Source organism: Malaya genurostris, chromosome 1 (genome assembly GCF_030247185.1).
Source record: "Malaya genurostris strain Urasoe2022 chromosome 1, Malgen_1.1, whole genome shotgun sequence".
In the NCBI taxonomy this organism is placed as follows: domain Eukaryota; kingdom Metazoa; phylum Arthropoda; class Insecta; order Diptera; family Culicidae; genus Malaya; species Malaya genurostris.
In genome coordinates, this window is record NC_080570.1 from 106,877,323 (window position 1) to 106,899,682 (window position 22,360).

Sequence of the window (22,360 nt, forward strand, 5' to 3'; positions counted from 1 at the left end):
CTATCAGAATACTCACGAATGAAGGCGCTGCGTTGAATATACGCGGTCGGTTGGTTCGTGGAGTACAATGTTTTTCCAATTTTTAACAGATAATCTGGAAACTGTGTGATTATCTGTCCATCTTTCGTCGTTGGAATTATTCGAATGATGGATCCTTCTTCTTTTTCCAGCTGTGGGACCTTTATGATGTACAAAAGGGTTTGATCGTTGACAGCTACGCTGGGTTGCACGAGGTTTAGTGCTTCGTCCGGGAGGTCCGTCTGAATTCCCTGATCTTCTAAGATTTTCCTGATGATGAATATCTCATTCAATGAGAGTATTTTGTTGCTGGTTATTGCCAATTTGGAAAGAATAACGGCGTCTGCTATGTCCTCTAGCAGCTTGTTGATAACGTCTATTTTTATCATGGTGACGATGGTCTCCATTTCGTCCAGTATTATTCTGTTTTTTGCTTTGTTCTCGATGATTGCGTTGATACTCCTGGTAATTGAATTCAGTCGGTTATTGAGCTGTTCGTTTACCTGGTATTGTTGGTTGTTGTTGGCGATCAACTCGTTCATTGTCTTGTTGATGATCCTCAGGTCTTCTGCATCTGGGCTGCCTCCTATCCATTTCCATGCCGTTCCGAAAGATTCCAGACTTCTGCGTCCCCTGTGGTTCCTAGGCTTGATCTCTACAAAATTTGAATATAATTCTTTTATTTTGAATTTTGCTATTTCTGTTAAATGATTGTTAGTTTTTTCGTGAACAACGTTGGTTAAAAGATTAACTGTGGCTTCTATATTTGTCAAATTGATAGGATGTATAATTTTTATATTCCCTGTTTGAATTCTACATTTGCCTGTAATCAATGTTAAGAGAGGTTGCTCATTTATGTTAGCTATTTCTAATTTCTGGGCCCTAACGTCAATTATTGCGACGAGCATGAATATTTTAAACCCTATCATTATTGGAATTTGATTAATTATTGATTATTCAACTAAACTTGTACTATTAAGTGCGTAATAACGCGCTGGAAAGAGAGGAAAAGATTGGTGTTGTCTTGTCGTTCTGTCTGTCGATAGCGTCTTCTCACGTATCCATGTAACATCGATCGCAACTGTGGCCTAAAAGAAAAAGAAGATTATGATAACTTTGGTTCTAATTTTTTTTTTTTGTGTGCTGCAAAGAAAAATTTTTTTATTTGTTTTTTTTTTGTCGTGATTCCTGGAGGAGGGTACCGGAACCTGTAACGAGAAAGAAGTGAATTAGTAAAGTTGAAATTTTCATCTTCTTAAACGTTTAATTTTGCTCTTGTTACGTTTTACATTCCTCGGTATTTTAACTGTTTTGATACCATTTTCGATACATTGAGCGATTGTAAAGCGGGGGTCTAACTTTTTTCGAGTACCCTTTTTCACAAAAACGTCTTTGCCAACATCGACTACGGGTGGATCTTCCTTGTTAGCGTTGTACTTTTGCATGTTCTTTTTGGCTTTTTTTTTTTTTTTTTTTTTTTTTTTAAATAACTATTTATTGGAATATGAGTTAAAATTAAATTATTAAGATTTAAATTGGGTGTTCAGCCACAAGTGGTGACTTTTCAGCCCTGTTATATATATATATATATATATATATATATATATATATATGATTTGGTTATTACCATGAAGACATCATTTGCTTCCGCAATTCTGAGATTTTTGTGTAGGGAAAATTCTAAACCTACTTGTATTGTGTAATGGGGAAAAGGAACTTATATACTAACTTACTAACTAATACAGAGAGCGAATCGATTCAATTGAAGATTGCATCGATTTTTGTCGGAATTTGCTTATAATATTATGTGACATTACATCTAATGGTTCTATATTTGTGAGTCTGTGTAACTCATTTGTACTAAACCAGGGAGGACGCTTCAGAATCATTTTCAGAATTTTATTCTGAATCCTTTGAAGCGTTTTCTTCCTGGTGGAACAACAGCTTGACCAAATTGGTACCGCATAAAGCATGGCTGGTCTGAAAATTTGTTTATAAATTAACAATTTGTTTTTTAGACAGAGCTTAGAATTTCTGTTTATAAGAGGATATAAACATTTAATATATTTATTACACTTTGCCTGGATTCCTTCAATGTGATCCTTGAAAGTGAGTTTTTTGTCATACGTTAAACCTAAGTATTTAGCTTGATCAGACCATGTCAATTCCAAGCCATTCAATTTGAGAATGTGATTATTGTTTGGTTTAAGAAAAGAAGCTCTTGGCTTGTGAGGAAAGATAATTAATTGCGTTTTTGCTGCATTTGGTTTAATTTTCCATTTTGACAGATAATCACTGAAAATATTTAAACTTCTTTGTAGGCGACTGCAGATCACTCTTAGATTTCTACCTGTGGCTAACAGACTTGTGTCGTCACAGAATAGCGATTTCTGACAACCAACGGGTAGATTTGGAAGATCAGAAGTGAAAATATTATACAAGATTGGAGCTACACTCGAACCCTGCGGAACACCGGCTCGTACGGGTAGCAATTCAGATTTACAATTCTGATAGCTAACCTGAAGAGTACGATCAGTTAAATAATTTTGAATCATTTTGATCAAATAAATAGGAAACTGGAAATCAGACATTTTTGCTATTAAACCTTTGTGCCAAACACTGTCGAATGCTTTTTCTATGTCTAGAAGAGCAACTCCAGTGGATAACCCAGAAGATTTATTTGTTTTTATCATGTTCGTAACTCTTACAAGTTGATGAGTAGTTGAATGTTCATGACGAAATCCAAACTGCTCTGGTAAAAAAATTGAATTCTCATTTATATGAGTCATCATTCTTAACAAGATAATTTTTTCAAAAAGTTTACTGATAGAAGAAAGTAAGCTAATTGGGCGATAACTTGATGTTTCTGCTGGGTTTTTATCAGGTTTTAGGATAGGAATTACTTTAGCGTTTTTCCATCTTTTTGGGAAGTAAGCTAATGAAAAACACTTGTTGAAAATTTTAACCAGGAGTCTCAAGGCAACATCGGGAAGATTTTTAATAAGAATATTAAAAATTCCATCATTACCAGGAGCCTTCATGTTTTTAAGTTTTCTAATAATTGATTTAATTTCATCAAAATTCGTCTCAATAATGTCATCGTGTGATAACACTTGAGTTGAAATATGATCATATTTCAGTGAGACTTCATTTTCAATAGGACTCACAACGTTCAAATTAAAATTGTGGACACTCTCGAACTGCTGAGCAAGTTTTTGAGCTTTTTCGCCATTTGTAAGAAGTATTTGATTTCCTTCCTTGAGAGCAGGAATAGGTTTCTGAGGTTTCTTAAGAACCTTAGAAAGTTTCCAGAAAGGTTTAGAATATGGTTTAATTTGTTCAACTTCTTTAGCGAAATTTTCATTTCGCAAAAGAGTAAATCTATGTTTAATTTCTTTTTGTAAATCCTTAACTATGTTTTTCATAGCAGGATCACGAGAACGTTGATATTGTCGTCGACGAACATTCTTCAACCGAATGAGCAGTTGAAGATTGTCATCGATGATAGGAGAATTTAATTTAGTTTGAGCTTTGGGAACTGAAAGATTTCTAGCTTCGATAATATAATGATTCAAATTATCAATTGCTGTGTCGATATCCGCAGAATTTTCTAAAATAGTTTCATGATCCACATGATTTTCAATGTGAGATCTGTAATCCAACCAATTTGCTCTATGATAGTTGAAAATAGAACTAATTGGATTAATTATAGCTTCGTTGGAAAGTCTGAATGTTACAGGAAGATGATCTGAGTCAAAATCAGCATGAGTAATCGGTTCACTACAAATGTGACTTTGATCTGTTAGAACCAGATCAATTGTAGACGGGTTTTTCACGGAAGAGAAACAAGTAGGATTACTGGGATGAAGAACTGTAAAGTAACCAGCTGAGAGTTGATTATGAAGTATTTTACCATTACTGTTATTTTGCCTACAATTCCACTGGACATGCTTAGCATTTAAGTCCCCTATTACGAAAAATTTCGATCGATATCTTGTAAGTTTTTGCAAATCGCCTTTAAAGAAATTTAATTGTTCGCCGGTGCATTGGAAGGGCAAATATGCTCCAGCGATGAAATAAATTCCATGAATGGTTTCAACTTCGATTCCCAAGCTTTCAATAACTTTAGTATTGAAAGAAGGTAAAATTCGATGTTTAATTTGCCGTTGGACAAAAATGGCAACTCCACCACCCATTCCAGTAAACCTGTCAAATCGATGAACCACATAATGTGGATTACTTTTCAATTTTACATTTGGTTTAAGAAAAGTTTCTGTCACAATGGCAATATGAATTTTGTGAACTTTGAGAAAATTATAAAATTCATCTTCACTCGATTTCAAAGATCGAGCATTCCAATTTAAAATATTCAAATAATTATTTAACATCACTGTTAAATTTTAAATTCATTATAATATTATTTGCAAATTTCCATCCGATTTGAAATGCTTCAAAAAGTGATGAAGTCGAATTCATTTGGATGATCATTTGAAAAAGTTGATCTTGTAGGTAGATCATTTTATTTTCAGTTATATCGCCTAAATCGACTTCATTTAAAGAAGCGAATGGCATTGAAGGAATATTTGTAGGTAGACTGCCATTAGAAGAAGATGATTTGGCCGGTCTACCTATTAATAAATTGTTTTCGTTAGAAGAAGAACTGCAAGGCGGTCCTGTGTTTTGATTATTTACATTAGAAGAAATAGGAGATAGATTTCTACCTAATATACCAGCATAAGTGAAATTAGAAGAAGATGATGACGAGGTCGATCTACCTGTCAATAAATTGTTTTCGTTAGAAGACGAATTGGCAGGTGCCTTAGAAGAATTTTCAGGTATGTTCTGTAAATTTAAGGTCGTTAATTTGACTTGTTGTCTAAGCGAACGAGCGTTTAAAATTTTTTCCCTGACAGGACATTTCAAATAATTGGATTTATGATTTCCATTGCAATTTGAACATGAAAATTTATCAGTGGTTTCATTCATTGGACAAGCGTCTTTCGAATGCGATTTACCACAATTCAAACACCGTATATCCATATGACAATTTTTGGTTCCATGACCGAAGCCTTGGCAACGACGACATTGCGTTAAGTTTGCAATACGATTATGCCGTTTATAATGTTCCCAATGAATTTTAATGTGGGAAATGAAACGTACTTTTTCTAAAGTTTTCAAATTGTTTACATCACTTCGATTGAAGTGTATTAGGTAAAGTTCATGGGAAATTCCAGAGCGTGGTTTAGAAGTACCATTCGCTCTTTTTTTCATAAGTATTACTTGGGAAGGGGCAAAACCAAGCAATTCTTTTAGTTCATTTTTAATTTCATCAATACTTTGATCATTTGATAATCCTTTCAAGACAGCCTTGAAGGGTCTGTCTGATTTTATATCATATGAATAAAATTTATGAAGTTTTTCGGACAAATATCGAATAAGACGTTCGTAATCTTCCAATCCATCCACCAAGACTCGACATTCTCCTCTTCGTCCGATTTGAAATGAGACTTTTACTTCCGGGAGAAAAGTAGAAAGCTCAGTACGGAATGCTTTGAAGTCGGAAATCATCACCGTCACTGGTGGCATAGATTGATGTTTCTTCCCAGAACGACAAGCGTCCATTTTGGGAATTTTTGAAGAATTTTCTTCTATGTCGCTACAATCGGATTCAGGAAGAATCTCGTAAATATTGTTAGACGGCATAGGATCAACGGTAGGGAAATCCGTCCGTTGTCTTTTATTTTTACATTCAGATTCTATAAGATCGTGAATGTTATTAGAAAAATGTTGAATAACGGATTGTGATTTATTCCGTATTGAATTATTTTTAGCCTTAGGCTTGTTGCCTTTCCGGTTGGACGCAGGCATTTTTGAAATTAATGAAATTTTAAATTAAATTAACTAGGCTAAATTAGTCTTCGATTAGACTCCTAGCTAGCCTTAAAAAAGGCTGATTAATTTCTTAGTCACTCTAATATCACTCTTTGTATCACTTAGTCACTCTAATATCACTCTTTGTATCACTTAGTCACTTAGTTAGTGATTCAGGTAGCCTTGAAAAAGACTGAAGCCTTGAATCAATGAAACTCTAGGTAGCCAGAAAAAAAAATTCCAGGAGCCAAGAGCTATACGCGTGCGGTGCGAACGACTGTTCAACACCGACTGATCTTTTTGGCTTTGTTTAAGTGAATTATGGCGTTATCGAAAATTTTTTGTGAAGCTTCTGCAATTTCGAGAGGGTTTACCAAATTTCTCTGGTTAAATATGATCTCGTTTGGAGTAAACGAGGTGGCAGAATGGACCGTCTCATTGTAGAGTGAAGATATTACGTTCAACATTTCTGGTGAATGTAACTCTGGGTATTTATGTTTGTTTGTGTTGAAAAGTTCTATTATTGTGCTGTGGGTTTTTTCTATTTGACCGTTGGATTCGGATGAAGATGCGAATTCTATTTGAACTCCTAAATCTGCTAGGAATCCTTTAAGTTGAATACTAGTAAAGGAGGCTTCGTGGTCACAGACTATAGTACGTGGTGTTCTGAAGTTAGCAAAATAAGTTGTAAGAGCATTTTGAATGTCTAGAGTATTTCTCGTTGCAATTGGAATTAACTGAAGGTGTTTGGAGAACGCGCAGATGAGGGATAGGTAGTTGTGGTTGTCTATCCCGAAAATATCCATATGTACTCTCTGGAATGGAGTTTTTTCTATTGGTCTGGGGGTAATTTTTATATTGTATGGTTTTCGCTCATACTTGTGTTGGAAACAGATGCGACAAGAATTGTTATACCTTTTGATTTTTTCAACATTTTTGGAAAATAGTAAGAGCGTTTGAGTTGTTTCTCAACTTCTTGAATGCCACGGTGTGCTCTTTCATGGTCTTTTTTTACTATCGAATCTTGCCTGTGCTCGGAAGTAACATCATTTACCATATTTTGCGTTATGACGAAGTGTGAAGGGGAGTCCGAAAAATGTTCACGGTACGCTTCTTGGATTAATTGAAGTGTATCTTCTGGAGCATGAATTGCAGTTTGTTTGCCGTTGTGGTAATTTTTGAGTGTTTCAATGATTAGGTTCTTATCCAAATTGTTACTGCAAACTGTTGTGCGAGTGTGGTGAGGGAAAATGGTTTCCTGTGTTGTGGTGTTTATTCTGGCATGTTTGAAAGTAATTTGATTCTTATATGAATTGATGGGACGTTCAGTGAAATGAAGAAAGAAATCGTCTGATGTGTCAGCAGAATGGACGGTGTCTACGTCAGATTCAGCGGCATTGTTTTGTACAGATTCTCCATCAGTGTCGTTTCCGTTTTCTAAAGCGTTAACTTCCACTTTCCTACTCAAAGCATCGGCAACAACGTTCGTCTTGCCGGTTCTGTACTCGACTGTGTAGTCGTAGTTTTCGAGTTCCAGTCGCCAACGTAGGATTTTTAGATTTTTTGTAGAGGTCTTGATAAATGTTAGTGGCTTATGATCGGTAATCAGCGTGAACTTATGTGCGTATAAGTAAGGTCGGAACTTCTCGACGGCCCAAATAATCGCTAACGCTTCTTTTTCAGTCGTGGAGTAGTTGACTTCGTGTTTGTTCAGAGTTCGGGATGCAAAAGCTATTGGGTGATCTTTTCCATCATTGATTTGGGATAAAACAGCCCCTAGAGCATAATTTGAAGCGTCGGTTGTTAGTACATAAGGTTTCGAAAAGTCTGGGTGAATCAGAATTGGGTCCATTGTCAAGATTTTTTTACATTTCTCAAATGCCTGAATGTAAAGTGCGTCAGTCGTGTCCAGTTCTCTGTCTTTCTTTAAGTACTTGGTCATTGGGTATGCTAATTTGGAGTAGTCTTTAATGAATTTTCTGTAATAGCCCAGTAATCCTAGGAACTGCTTAATCTCTTTCTGAGATTTGGGTAGTTCCCATTTCTGAATTTCTTTAATTTTTTCGGGGTTTGGCTTAATGCCTTCGGCTGTGACAATGTGGCCTAAAAATTCACAATCTCGCTTCAAAAATTCGCATTTGTCGAGTTGAATTTTTAAGTTTGATTGTGCGAGCCTTTCAAGTACTTTGCCTAGATTTTCAAGATGTTCCTGGAGGTTTTTGCCGAAAATTATTATGTCATCCAGGTAGACATAACATACACTACCAATGAGGTCTCCTAAGATGGAATTCATCGCTCTTTGAAAAGTGGCGGGTGCATTTTTTAAACCAAATGGCATCCGCAAAAATTCATAGTGCCCTAAGTCTGTACTAAATGCAGTCTTCTGTCGCGATTTTTCGTCGAGTTCTATCTGGTGGAAACCAGATTTCAGGTCAAGCGTGGTGAAATAACAAGAGCGCCCTAGGTTGTCTAAAATGTCTTCTATCTGTGGGATGGGGTGTCTGTCGTCAATTGTTTTGTCATTAAGTTTTCTATAGTCTATAACTACGCGAAATTTTTTGATACCAGAAGCGTCTGTCTTTTTTGGGACGACCCAAATAGGTGCATTCCACGGAGATTCTGAATGTGTGATAATTCCGTTTTCCAGCATATCTTCTATTTGGTCCTTGACAGTTGTCTTATGAGCGTGTGGGTATCTGTACGTTTTCGTATAGATTGGAATGTCGTCGGTCGTGTTAATTTTGTGTTTAATTTTAGTCGTTGCTGTTAATTTTTCGTTATCTCTAAGAATAACTCTGTCGTGTTTTGCAAGAGTTTCTAAAGTTTTTAATTTTTCCAGTTCGGTTAAATGGTCTGTTCTAATTAATGATTCGATTGTCTCTGTCGGTATTTTGTCGGTTTGTTTAGCCTGGGTAAAGAAATTGTTTACTTCGAAATTATTGACCTTCAAAGATAGTTTTTTAACAGGTATTTCCGGGGGTACGGGGTTATTTGTTCTGACGAGAAAGGTGGTTTTATATTGTTCTGACTTGTATAATCCGGGTTCAATAAAGATATTTTTAGTTAATTTTGAAGGCTTGGTGACAATCCAGTTTCCATTTTTGTCACTTGGTAGGGTTATAAAATGGTTGAACTGTTTTGATTTACGCCTGATTGTGTACTTGTGAAACTTAATCGTTTTGTTAAGTACATTCAGGGTTGAATTATTGTAATCAAGTGTTGCATTAAATTTTGAAAGGGTTTCTGAACCTATCAATCCATGGAAAAAATTATGAAAATTTAATTCATAAACCGGAATTGCTGGTAATTCTGAGCCTAAAAGTGTAGCCATACCTCTTGACGAGATAGTCCTACTTCCACAAAAATTTTTGGTGATAGTTGGTTTAATTTTCTTAGGATTCTTAAGAATCCCTGGTCGAAAAATGTTTTTGTTTGCGCCGGAATCGATCAAAATGTTCAGAGTAATGTTTTCATTCGTGTCAACAATTTTTAAGTATGGTAGGAAGTCGTGTTGTTTTACGGATCCGTGTCTGGCGTCGTCATCGTGCAAAAATTTGCTTCTACATCGCTAGAGTCGTCGTCGGAATCAATTTCTTGATTGTTGACGAGCTTCCGATTTAACGTCAGTCTGCTTTTAAGGGATGGGTCGACCTCCATTTGGTCCGCTTTTTGTTTATTCTCGACATTGCTGTTGTTGCCATAGTTTTGAGTTCCTTTTTGATTGGTGTGATTTTGGGTTCCTTTTTGGTAGCGGCCATCCGATTGCGTTTCTTCCTTTAGTGTTTGCCTACTATGTCCTGCCTGAGAAAACAACTGTGATGATATTTTTTCGGCAGAAGTGAATTTGCAAAGAAATGCGTAAGCATTTTCTATATTCTCAGGTTTTGCTGCCTGAGCATATCCAAAGTACGGGTGTCTAAGCCCCGAAATGAATGCGGCTAGTGCGTCTTCGTCGATGAATTTGCAGATCACTGCCCAGTTGTTGCAGTAGTCCGGGTTTTGTTTAGCGATCGTTTTGATGTTTTGCACTATTTCTTTGGTTCGTCTAAAATATTTGTGGATGTTCATATCCTCATTTTGTTTGTTGGACCAAAGTTGAGCTTTGTATGTTGCCAGCTCTTGCCGATCGCCGAATGAATCTAATAAGATGATTTTTACATCATCGAAATTAAGCGGATTACCCGCGAGGCAAACCGCGTCTTTTGCGATGCCTGTGATTTTATTGAGCACCGCTTGCTCATAAATTTGAAATGTTTGGTCGTTCACGAGGTTTTTGAAAACGTTTAGGGTATTTTCCGTAGAGGTAATCCAAGATTGGAGTTGTTTGCGGTTGCCATCGAAAGTGGGAATTCCTTTAATCGGATCAGGAATTCTAAAAATGTCACCTGCCAACTGGGTTTGTGGTGCGGTGTTGCTTCTTGAGGAGCCAGGGGGGCTTGCCATATTCTGTAGCACTGTATCGTGCGCTTGCTGTTTCGATGTTATTTGTTGAATCGTCACATTTAAACTTGTAACTTGATCTACTAACTGCGCGAGCACTTGTTCTGCTGTTGGCGCTTGCTGCTGCTGTTGTTCGTTGAGGGACATTTCTTCTAAATTGATGTCGAGATTTGCAATTGGTATGTGCGCTAAATCTCCTGAATCGTTTGAACACTCACTATTGCTATCACTGTGTTCGTCGTCGCTTTTGGGTGTGCGTATCGCGAACAGGATTTCTTGCAATTGGCTCATAGGGTTTTGAAAAAAAATTCAAAAGAAAAGGGTTTCCAACTTGTCGTCTATCTGGTAGTGCGTCAAGTCGGGACAGAGAAATCGTCTATCTGGTAGTGCGATTTTCTGTAGAGGTATTGCGTCTATCTGGTAGTGCGCGAAACCTCCTCGTAAATAACACTGCACTTAGTTAAAAGGTCGGATAAGCCGAAAAGACACCACAAATTGTCGCCTATCTGGTAGTACGTCAACGGGACAGAAAACTCGTCTATCTGGTAGTGCGAATTTTCTGTAGGAGTTTGCAAAATCTCCTTGCTAAAGACTCACTGATCACTTAAAAAAAAGGTTTGTGTTACTCACGGTTTTGCTGTCGTGTCCTGTGTAGGCCGGGCTGACGATGCTGGTTACTCCAGGTGTTGCTTGCGGGGGGATCCTCAACTCTGTGGCGATGAAATCATCTACGTGCCACCGATGCTTTGTTCTCTTCGTATGAACGCGGCGGAATCACTGTAACTACGTTTTCGTGTTCGTAATTTTTCCACTTAATCACAAGCAATCACTCAGCCGACTCCGGACGGCTGCGCCAATAAAAAGATCACACGCGGTGGTCTTTAAAAAAAACTTTTTATTCCTTTAATTAAATTTACATTTAACACTATGCTATGCTAACTGAACTCGTCGCGCGATTGAAACTGAATGAATGCCCTACCTATCGAGGTTCTACTTAATGGTTCTAATTGCTGATCATGCTATATTGGCCTGGGGGTGAAGTCCACCGGGCTGGAATGCTTGCAGCGGCGTGTTCGAACGAGTTGGCAAAGTCCACCGGACTGTACTGCTGATGTCTGCACTTCTGCAGTGGCGTGGTCGAACGAGTTGGGCCGTTGGTGATTGATCAGTATGTAACTATATATGCAATAAAAAACACTGCAATACCAAGAGAACAGTTGAGAAAGATATAAAATCGTTCATGAAACTCTATATCACGTAATGGAACTGTCTTCTACTTGGTTCATTAGTTCATAGCTTACAAAATTCTATATGCATTTTTCGCAGTGTATGATTATGAGTCAAAAATGTTTTACCTCAGTGTAAAATTGAACCCACAACAAACTTTGACTTCGGCTCGCACACATTCGAATTTCGTATATGAATAGTTCTGCGCACTGTGCATCGGTGTGAGTAACAGAGACGTCAAATTGCTCAATAGTCACCATCAGATCAGGGTTGCTCTTCGTTCGACGCACGAGGAGTGCGCACAACACATACACTGAGAGTGCATATTCTCTGTACTGAATCTCGTCACATGCTTGCATTTTCTGAATGGATATAGTTTGATCCACGAAGAATTCATCAAATAATGACTTGTCAATGGTATCATTGACTTTTCGTGATAAATCAGTACCGCAGTTAGTCATGATCACGTTTGCTATAGGCATTTGCATTTTCCTATCAGAAATCAGTACCCTGTCAGATAAATCAATAATACTAATGTCTAAATTACCCGGTGAACGACCGCAACCAGGTATCAATAAACGACATAATAATAATAATGTCCAAATTTTGTCTGCATTAAAACAACATTGTTATAGTATATATTTTTCTAGATCCCAACGTTTTTATTCGCATTTCCTAAAATTTTCAGAATTTTTGGTGGTTGAAGTCGAAACTGCTATTTTTCACGAAAAATGTTTTCCATTTTGCAACTGTAAAATCTTCCCAGAGCAACAAAATAAGAACGTTGAGGTTGAGTATTTTATATGTAGAAAGTGTGTACCAAATTTCAAAAGAATATGTGAAAATCGCGATGCTCTTTCCTCTTAGCAGTATGTGATATGAGGAGATAAAGACCCAAAAGTTTGGCTTCGATTAACTTCAAAATTTCAAACATTCGTGAAATATTTTACTATGTATAAGAAAAAGTATCCTTTTTTTATTTTTTCGCATTTCGTCGTCTCATCTGTGCTTAGAGCAGTTAGAAATATTGATTTTTTCAAAAGTTTTGTCTACTTACTTAATTATTAGTTAATAGTTAGAGTTATAATAAAGCTTCTCTCAAATTTCGACCGATATTCTCTTGGTAATTTGGCGTTGAAATTCCACCAAAGCACGAGAAGTCGTCGCATCTTTCCTTTGATTCCTGACGCTTTTACCTGTGTATTTTCCAGTTTCTTTGATTGTGGTTGTTTCGCAATTACGTGACATTTTTCTTTTGTGACAAAGTAGTAGTAATTGTGATGTGACACCCTCACCTAACCAAGAGTCTTCGAGCGGTGTATAGGTGATATTTATTATTTCTGTTTTCTGTCGAAGAACTTTTTTATATCTATCCCTATGGTCAATGTTTATAACTTTATTCTTTACGTGTTTTAATGAAATTCTTGTATTGCTTTTTATTTAACTACTGAAATTCGTTTCGTATTTGTGTTCCATTGCTCCACTTTTTGTTCGCTGTTTCATGCCCCGATTTAGTTCGATAACCTCTACTCCAAACTGTTCCTTTCTCCGCAACTCTTTGTATGTCTTCAGATTTTCTTTTTCAATTATTTCATCACTATCGAAAGGTCACATTTATTAGTGATCTTGGTGGCAATGATAAAATTACTCGCTCAGTGAAAAACTTTCTGTTAGAATTTTCGTTCGTTTTGTCATCTTTGTTATTCCAACTCGATACAAAGTAGAACGATTTACGATTTACTTTGTATCGAACCAGTTGTCAACGAACGGAACCTAAATTTGTCCCTATCTCGTTTACAGCTTTTCCGGTTGAAATCGTCATACTTACTCACCTGGAAATCAGTCCCAAAATAATTGGCATCAACCGTCGGTGGAAATATTTGTTTACTTGCAATTTCGAAAATCATCGCTTCTTCTTGATAGAAGTTCCAATTATTGCTGAAAAAGATAATGCCTTTGAGACCCAACAATGACATATTCTAGATTATTCTAAACTTAACCAATGCCACTGGATTAGCTAAGGCACCAAGAGAAGAAAAAAAACCTAACTCTATTGGTTGGTATAAACAAGATGCGTTAGATGGTTCAACATCATAATTTTATAGCGAGTGAACATGCTGTACAAAAATATAAACAAATGATTAGTCAAAATCCAACACAAAATATGTAATGGATTAGTCAAATGACACTGATTGCATAAATAGTAGTAGAGTAAAAATTGAATTCAATGAAATTATTGAAAATAACTATAAATCGTACTATAATCATAATAAAATTCGAAACGTATCTAATTGTTCTAAACAATATTGAGATAGGGCAAAATGATCTCCAACTACTAAGCAAATAATCTTTATTGAAAATACTTGAGAAAAGAAAACAAATACAGAAATAATTAGCCAATTATATACTGAAGATTGAACTGCGACAACCAAGAAACCTTTAATAATCGTTCTTACCCTTGATGCAAACCGAAGTCGCTTTAGGGTTTCTAGTAAGACTTGAATGTATCGCCTGTACTAGATAACGTATATTGCTTGCATTTTCTTTTTCCTTTCTGCACATTGATTGTTCCTTTTTTTCATTGGAGTTAGTTACATAAGTTATCAAATAACGAACCGAAACGTGAGATGTGTTCAAATCGCAGATCAGCGGCGTGATTAGATAGTTATTTTATCTTTCCTTACAAACGAAATTGTTTTTGAGTTTAAGAAGCAAATATCATTGTATGTGGTTCGATACTGTGTTTCTCTGTTTAGACAAATTGAATGGCGGTTGATTTATTGTGTTATCATGGAAGTAAATATATGTAATAAATTAATTTGAGATAAATGAAAAAAAAACAATTAATTGAACTTTATTAAGTGCAAATCAAAAACAAAATTAATACCCCAGCTATAGAAAAATCTGCAAATTTAGAACTAAATATGAAGCAAATTGACGATGTGAATGAATCACACAGGAGAACAATGACGATTAGGTGAAATGTATGGTATGATTATATCTATAATCTTAGAATATACGTTCGAAGTAATAATTATAATAAGCAGTAACGATAATCATTATTCTGAGAAAAATGTGTTTTGTGCATCTGAAGTATGGGAAAAAAATAAAGATAAACCAAAACATGTGTTGTTAGATTACTTACTATTGCATACTCGAAACAAGCTATCCCTTCTAATACTTCTCTACACTCTCATTAAATTGTCATATTCATTATACTGAAGCTAATTTTCATTATATGCGTGGTTTAATTTATTGTTGATGACAGCTCCATGAACTTAATGAGCTATGAATGAACAGGTTGTGCAGAGCACATGGTTTTCTAGTGTTGTTAAACAAAACTTTCACTGATAATTCTCGGTTGATTTTTCATTAGGGCGTATAAGCAAGTGACAGTTTCTCTTTGTGTACTTTCTCTTCTATTAATTACCAAGCGGTTTCCACGTTTATCATTAAACTCTTTGCATAAAATGATACCCGAAACTTCCGACTTTCAAACAGTGTAGTGAAATCAAAGAAAATCTTTTTAATCACATCACAATAATCGAAAGAGAGAGTGATTAAAGAGAAACCGTCACTTGCTTATACGCCCTAATGAAAAATTAACCGAGAATTCAGAAGTGCTTCAGTTTGATGACATACTTGTAAAACAACATGCATCGATTCAATTGAAGCATGCGTGTGTGTGGTCTAAAGGAAAAAATCATTGGGTTGTGTACGAAACACGACCGATCATGGTGATATTAAAAATGCAATTTTCGAACACTCTCTTAAACAGATTTAAAATTGACAGGCAAATAATTGTTTAACACTATCTAGGATTCTAAAGTTAATGTTAGGATTTCCGGAAGTTAGAACATTCAGTTACAAATAGATCATCGTGAAATGCATTCAAGAAATATTCATAAAAATACTCAAACCAAAATGCGATTGAATATTATTATAAATGTGAACTTCCGCTTCCTTTCGTAAATTGAGATCTCTGTTCATGATAAGCGCAACCGAAGATTGGTTTGATCTGTTGGATGCATGTTATTGGGTAACGCTGAATAATGGGCGTACGTGAGGTCCACAACAGAATGGCATTTTCGACAAGTCTGGTGTAAAAACTTCCAACGCTGATTCATATCTTCATATCGGATTTCTGCTTTCTCTACGGATCTACTTCTTAGATCTAATGTATTTTGTTTATCAGGAAAAACTATCATCACTGATTCTGTGCGATATTCGAAGTGATATTTAAGCTACTCTGAAGGTTAAGGTTTGAACGAGCGATATAACGAGTCGTTTCATTCTGGCTTTTAATAGCAAAATTAAAGCTGGATAGTGTTAAAAACAATAGTGCAGGGTCGACGTGGATAGAATATGGTTTGTGTATAGTAATGCCTACTAGCATATGCTAATAATACAGATAATTTTTAGCATTGTAGTTAAAACTAAAGGAAGGTATAGAATACACTACCAATATTGGGGCTAAACCTAATGTGAAATTTTGGAATATCGACAATCCGGAAATTGATGTCTTGATATATAAAATAACTTAAAACATCAATTTTCAAATCCTACCTGACAACCCAGAAGGTCGCCATCTTGGATTTTTAAAAGAGCTCAGAACATTACTTTTGGACATGAATTTGCCAAACCCGTTCCAAAAATAATAATATTGTATGTTGCCAATTTTGTTTTAATAGTGGAATCAAGAATCAGAACAAATTGGCTCAAATGGCACGTTCCCCTTGATATTTGGAGATTTGTGCCTTGCCATCAATTTGTTTTTAGCATCATTTTCCCGAAATATAAGAGGGAAGGATTGAACGGAAATGGTAAGGATTAGTCTAGGAGGATGGGAAAAGTTGACGACACAAAAACAGAAGTAAATTCTGCACCCCTAAGGGATGCTGAACAATCTGCTGAGGATCACATTTAGTGGAAGCAAAAGGAAATTCTGAACCTCTACGAGGTCCCGAACAATCTGCTGTTAATAAAACCTCCAACCCCCGAGAGGATTTAGAGATCTTACAAAAGCGACACCATTCTGCACTCCCGGTAGAATGCAGAACGATTCGCAGTATGTACGAGCAGAAGTAAATTCGGTACCCACGTAAAGGATGTCAAACAATCTGCTAAACCCTATTTAAGGTGAATACAGAAAGGATTCATTCACTCCAGGAAGAACGATGAACCCTTCTGACTATAACTCCTTACCACATTGGGTGAGAAACGAGAGAATATCCTTCAATTTTAGCTCCGCATACACAGACTCAACCATGTATGGAGAACCAGAAACCCGGATACGTAGCTTCGTCAATGCGGGACAGTCACATATCAGATGATATGAAGTACCATAATCGCATTCTCCCAAATCACACCAATAATACTCAGCACGTTGGATAGTAGCCATGTGATAATTGAGCTTGCAATGTCCAGTCAGAGCTCTGACAAGAATACTGCAATGAAGCTTGGAGAAATGCAGTAGACACTTTGACATTTTCAGATTTAAATCTGGTAGAAATGCTTTTGTCTGAGCGCAAGTTTGCAAGCTGTGCCAATAGCTGTCATGTTTGGAGGCAGCCCAAGAACGAATCTTGTGCCGATTGTACTCCACACAGAATCGCGTAGATTTCTGCTTGGAACACAGTACAGTATCTACCAAGTGAATGAGACTGCTCCAGCCTCATTTCACGACAGTAGACACCAGCACCAGCACGACCATTCAACAGAGAACCGTTCGTATAACAAACTATGTGTTCATCAAGTTGTCGTTCCAGCCAACCATTCCTCACGAAGAGGATAGCTCACATTGAATGTTTTGAAAGGAAAACTGCATGTGAGAGTTAGGTCACTAGGAGCGAGTAAATACTCATCCCACGTAACCATTTGAGACCACAAGCGAGTGTGGCTGGTAGCATAATCTAATGGGTTACTGTTCCAAAGCCCTGTAACTTTAAGACGGTATGCACAAGATAATGCTTCTTGTTTTAGGAACACATGTAGTGGTTTAATGCACGGTAGCGCCTCTAGAGCAGCAATAGGAGTTGTCGTGAATGCTCCTGTCATCGCCATTAGGGCCATCCTTTGGAGATGATTTAGCTTTGACTGTACTGTCGCGATTTCTCCTTTCTGCCACCATACAAGACAACCATATGCTAAAATTGATCTAACAATAGTTGTGTAGATCCAATGAATGTATCTGGGTTTGAGTGCCCATGATTTTCCAAAAGCTCGTCTGCATTGGCCGAAAGCCATGCAAGCTCTTTTAATCCTCAAGCCAATGTGAGCAGACCAATTCATTTTTGAATCAAGAATAACCCCGACAGATTTAACTTGATCAACCACAGTGACCTCTGAACCGAAGAACTGTAACGGACGAGCTCCTGTGATTATCCTACGATGAGTGAAAAGCACCATTGATGTTTTGCCCGGATTTACAGATAATCTAACCTGACAACACCATTGTTCAACAGATCGCAGGGCTTGCTGCTTTAAATCAAAGAGAGTGTTAATGCTTATACCGGTCATCAATATATGATAATCGTCGGCAAAACCATAAGTCGGAAATCCAAGGTTATTAAGTTTCCTTAACAAACCATCAGCGACTACGTTCCATAAAAGTGGGGTACACCACCTTGAGGACACCCACAGACACTCAGCTTTTTAATCTCTGCTTGCCGAAGCGATGAACAAAGAAGTCGATTGCTAAGCATTGCGTGTATCCAAATTGTGATACTTGAAGGTATGCCATGGCCACGGGCTGCTTCCAGAATTGAATTGAAAGACACGTTATCAAAGGCACCTTCAATATCTAGGAAAACTCCCAAGCAAGATTGCTTTTGTGAGAAAGCTTTTTCAATGTTGTACACAACATCATGTAACAGGGTTGTAGTGGACTTTCCACGTTGGTAAGCATGTTGCATTCCATGTAGCGGATGCACGCCCAGACTAACATTCCTGATATAGTGATCGACTATGCGTTCCACTGTTTTAAGAAGAAATGAGCTAAGATTGATAGGCCTGAAACTCTTCGCTTCCTCATAAGTGTCGCGACCGCCTTTGGAAATAAATTTGACAATTATTTCCTGCCATGCTCTTGGATATTCCTGTCGCAAGACTAAAAGTAAGTATTTTCTTCAAAACATGTTTGAAATGTTCATACCCTTTCTGGAGTAACACTGGAAAAACTCCATCCTTTCCAGGAGACTTGTACAGAGCAAAACTCTCAACTGCCCATTTGATCGATTCAATCGTCACAACACTTCGAGCAAGGGCCCAAGAATCGTAACTACCTGAAAAAATCTCGGAAAGAGCTGATGGATCGATACATCCTGGAAAGTGAGTGTTAAAAAGATAGTGAAGTACATCACCTTCATCAGACAAATGTTCACCATCTGAAGTTCTTAAGAAACTGACATTAAAGTCCTTAGACTTCAAAAGTAACTTATTTAATCTGCTAGCCTCGTTGAGACTAGAGACATTTGTGCAAAGGCTTTTCCAACCACTTCGCTCAGACGATCGAAGAGCATTTTTGTAAGCCCTTCGAGCCGACACGAATGCCCCCGACCCATCTCTGCGTCGGTGGTTCCAAGCTCTTCTGCATAGTTTCCTTAGTCTAGCAAGTTCAGCATTCCACCAAGGAGTTCCTCTAGTAGCTCGCACAATCCGAAGTGGACAAGCCTCTTCATATGCTGCAACTATGAGTGAGTTTGTCTCGTCGACAACATTTTCCAAATCAATTGGGGTTTCAATTGTTGGTTGGTACCCGTAAAATCTAGTCGCCAAGCCCTCTTCATAGAGGTCCCAGTTTGTAGATTTGGGATTACGATATGTGATAATATCGAATTTAACGTTTGAATGATCAAAGAAGATGTACTTATGATCAGACAACGAAGGTTCCAGCTCATCAAAGACGAGCCAATTCACCAACTCATGCGCAATTCTATCAGAGCAGAGAGTTACGTCCAAAACCTCCTCTCTTCCAGATCTCGCAAAAGTTGGACGGTTTGCTGCATTGACTATGTGCAGGTTTGTACTGCTCACAAATTCCATCATATCAGAACCTCTCGAATTTATATTTGTGCTGCCCCAAATGATATGGTGAGCATTGATGTCACTGCCGATCATAAGCGGTAAATCACTTTTGCAACAGTATGATACAACCTTTTTGAAGTCATCGCTTGGCGAAGGTTGTTTATGCGGTAAATATGCCGAACAATAGACATATTTCCTGTCTATGCCATCAATAGTCATTCCAACTGTGACAGCATAAATATCCCGAGTTGTGAGCTCCGATATGAGAGAAACATCGAAAGCACTATTGGCAAGTATGCATGCTCGAGGCTTTTCACGTGGATTAGTCATACCTTTCTTGTTAAAGGCAACAAAGACTGGGTTTAACAATTTTCCAACGTAGAAGTTTCCCTTTTGGAAATATGGTTCTTGAACCAAAGCTGTAGAAGCTTTACCTTCTTGCAGAAGTCTGGATAGATTTATAGTTGCTGTACGTTTATGCTGGAGATTGATTTGTGCCACTCTAACCATTATAAATTAGAGTAATGAACACTCCATCTCCAGCACTCATCGTACAACAACTAGAAGAAACCAAATATATTGGCTTATAATCGCCTACTTGATATATAAAATAACTTAAAACATCAATTTTCAAATCCTACCTGACAACCCAGAAGGTCGCCATCTTCTGGACATCAATTCGACAAACCGGTTCCAAAAATAATAATATTGTAAGTCGCCAGTTTTGTTTTAATAGTGACTTGAAACGTCAATGTTTGAAACCTTCTCGTCGAACCTGTTCCAAAATACTTTTAATTATTAGGAAATATTGCTGCATTTTTCGACAATTCCTTCAAGACTGATTAAAATATCAACTTGCACTTAGAACTTAATGTGTTGGTGAATATATTTATAAATACTGTTATGTGCAATAGTTCGTACTGCACAAATCGGACGAGGGGATGACATCATTATAACAAACTGTGATTGGCTCGGTCAATTCAAACCTATGATCACCCTCATTCTGTATTTCGATCGAATCGGATTATGCCGATCGAATGTAAAAATTTACATTCGGTATTGTAAGGAAAATACGAATTCGATCGAGATACAGAATGCAAAATTTCGCATTCGATCGAAATATTTCGATTTGAACGAAATTCAGAATAGGGGTGTATATTCGACGGCTCACTCTTCGCATAACTTTCAAATGAAAACCACAAGCTTTCGATTTATATTGAGAACTTTCAAAAAATTTCGGTAATGGTTCCAAATTAACTTTGTTCATCTACGTAATCTCCATCAAGAGCAACCCAATCATTCCAGTGACGCTCTAGCATTTCAATACCACTTTTGTAGAACGATTTATCTTTTGCCACAAAATGGGCCTCAGTTTCAGCGATAGCCTCTTCATTCGTGCGAAATTTCTTACCGGCGAGCCGTCGCTGGAAGGCAAATCTGGCGAATACGTTTGATGTGGGAGCAATCTGAAGTTCAATTCATGTAATTTTATCATTTTTTTTGTTTGACTTGTGATACGGTGCGTTGTCTTGATGGAACAAAATTTTTTTCTTTGCCATATGCGGTCGTTTCTTTGCAATTTCAGCCTTCAAACGCTCCAACAACGCTATGTAATATTCACTGTTAATGGTATTTCCTTTCTCAAGATAGTCAATAAATATTACACCACGCACATCCCAAAATACCGAGGTCATAACCTTTCCAGCCGATTGTTGTGCTTTCGGGCGCTTTGGACGAGGTTCACCAGTTGCTGTCCACACAGGTGATGATCGTTTTGATACTGGAGTGAAGTAATAAATCCATGTTTTATCCATTGTCACATATCGATGCAAAAAATCCGGTTTGTTACGTTTAAACATGGCCAAACACTGCTCAGAATCATCAAGCTATTCTCGTTTTTAGTCGAAAGTGAGCAAACGCGGTACCCACATTGAACAGAGCTTTCTCATAGTCAAATGTGCATGTTATATAAAGCCAACACGATCTTTTGATATCTTTATGATGTCAGCTAACTCTTGCAACTTCACTTTTCGATCATTCAAAACGATTTTTGTATGTTTTTTGGTGTTACCGCCTCATTTGGACGTCCACTGCGTTCTGCATTATCGGTGTCTCTACGACCACGCTTGAAGTCAGCAAACCAACGTTTCATTGTTCAAGTCATTGCTTTGATTGAGCGTTATTTTTTCCCATCAAGAAGTAGTGTAAAATTAAAACACGAAACTGTTTTCGATTCATCGTTCTGAAAATAACAAAGGTAGCGTTACTCTTAGCACTATAACTAACAAACGAATGAATAGAATATCATGAAATTTTAACAGCTGTCTTTTGAAGGTTAGTATTAACTGAAAAAAAATACTGCAGTAAAACTAACGCCATTTATGTGTTAGGCCCGGAACTTTTCAGACCATGTGTCCATGATGACTTTTTTTTGGCCCGGAACTTTTCAGACCATGATGACCAAATAAACTAATTTCAGTTTTTCCAGTTTTTCGGTTTTCGATCGTGGAAGGAACTCAAAAATTTAATTTAATTGGTTACACTGATTTTCAAAAATTTCGATTTTATTGAAATGGTTTACAACCCCTTAGGCGAACTTAACTGACCTCGGCTACACCGATTTTCGAATTCCGGTTTCAAAAGTATCGAGAATAGATGAGCTTAATCGTTTTCTCAAAGAAGGCCAAATCGAATTTCATAAACAAAAATTCAAATTAAAAGGCTTACAAAATTGGTGATTACTTTCCGACTTCGACTTCCGAATAAGGAAATACAGAGT

The 22,360-nt window shown here is 37.1% G+C and overlaps 1 protein-coding gene across 3 annotated transcripts in view; it reads left to right on the forward strand.

Annotated features, from left to right (window-relative positions):
- LOC131425320 (midnolin homolog) overlaps positions 1 to 14,692 on the forward strand; it is a 157,409-nt gene extending 142,717 nt beyond the window's left edge. For all 3 annotated transcript variants that reach the window (XM_058587126.1, XM_058587124.1, XM_058587125.1), the window contains one exon: positions 13,357 to 14,692. The gene's annotated coding sequence lies outside the window, so the exon portion shown is untranslated. The remainder of the gene's footprint in view (positions 1 to 13,356) is intronic.
- Positions 14,693 to 22,360: the final 7,668 nt, after the last annotated feature.